General features: G+C 42.8%; 1 pseudogene; it reads left to right on the top strand.

Moving 5' to 3' along the window:
- LOC106533228 (RUN domain-containing protein 1 pseudogene) lies at positions 1 to 1,164 on the top strand (annotated as a pseudogene).
- The last annotated feature ends 96 nt before the right edge of the window (positions 1,165 to 1,260 follow it).

The raw sequence follows: 1,260 nt of genomic DNA, 5'->3' as shown, positions 1-1,260 counted from the left end.
GACACCGAGTTCAAAGCTTTGGTGTGCATGGCTCTGAACGAGCAGCGGTTCGTGTCCTGGCTCAACCTGCTGTGTAAATCCAGGACTCTCGTCCACCCGCACTACCAGTCCTGGAGCTACATGGCCCAGACCGGCTTCGAGGGAGCGCTTCGCATCCTGGGTCGCATCAGCCACCTCAGATTCAACGTCCCAGTCGACCTAGCTGTACGGCAGCTCAAAAACATCAAGGATGCTTTCTGATGGCCAAAAAAAAAACCCGTTACAGCATTTTATCAGCTACACACTGCTCTTAGCTTGTATTCAGGACCACAAACATGTATTAAAAATGTTACCTTTTAAAGCATCAGCCATCTAAAGTAAAGTGAAGTGAAATTATGTGACGTCAGCAGTGCATGCATGGATGTTGTGTTAATCTGCACTCTACAACTAAGACGCCAAAATGTCCACGAGGCAGCACTGCTTGAATTGTAAACATGCCTTAAAGTTAAGACTGAGATGACCTCACCTTTAGTCAGCCTTCTTGATCTTTGCGACCTGTGCTCAGCTTACAGAATCACCCTCTGCTGTACCTGACAGTGCCCTTACCTATGCAGAAAACCTGCAGAGTAGTGAGCGCCTAATTACCTGGTCCGGGAAGAAAAGGAGCAGAAACCCCGGAGCTTTCGCTGGTCCCTGTTTGGAGTGGAAGATGCATACGTAATGAATAATTCAGCAGGTAAATCATGTGTAGCAAAAAGGTTGATTGCAGCGCTAAAATAAAAGCGCTGCGGACGACTTGAAAGGTGTCTGACAGTCTTCATCAGAGTGCACTCGTGTTGTGATGTAAATACGCTTCAGTCTTTTTGAGCATTTTGACCCTGACGAGCTGCTATCCAAGATATGACCAAATCTCAGTGTGGAAAAAGGTTTATTTTTTATTCCAGGTGAGCTTTTATCTTCCAGGAACAACCAGGCTGCACAAATCATATCCCTAAAAACTGAATGTATGACAGATGTTATTAAACTGATTTTTTTTTTGTTAAATATTAAAGTGCCCAGTGTGTCTGTGACCACATGTATGTATCAGACTTATGGCTGTATTCCCTGAAATGAAAGCCTAGTTTTTATTGTAGTGCACTTTTTGCTTAATTTGTTCTGTTCTGGTAAATATAGTTTATTAGGTCATGTTTTGTTTCCTTTTTTTGATGTTGTTTATTTGTTTACAGGATAAAACGTTTACTGTAGCTGCTGTACTGTAACTGTAGCAGTTTAGTCTTTAAA

The sequence above is a fragment of the Austrofundulus limnaeus genome, unplaced genomic scaffold (genome assembly GCF_001266775.1).
Source record: "Austrofundulus limnaeus strain Quisiro unplaced genomic scaffold, Austrofundulus_limnaeus-1.0 Scaffold910, whole genome shotgun sequence".
NCBI classification, from domain to species: Eukaryota; Metazoa; Chordata; class Actinopteri; order Cyprinodontiformes; family Rivulidae; genus Austrofundulus; species Austrofundulus limnaeus.
This window is presented reverse-complemented; position numbering and strand designations above follow the sequence as displayed.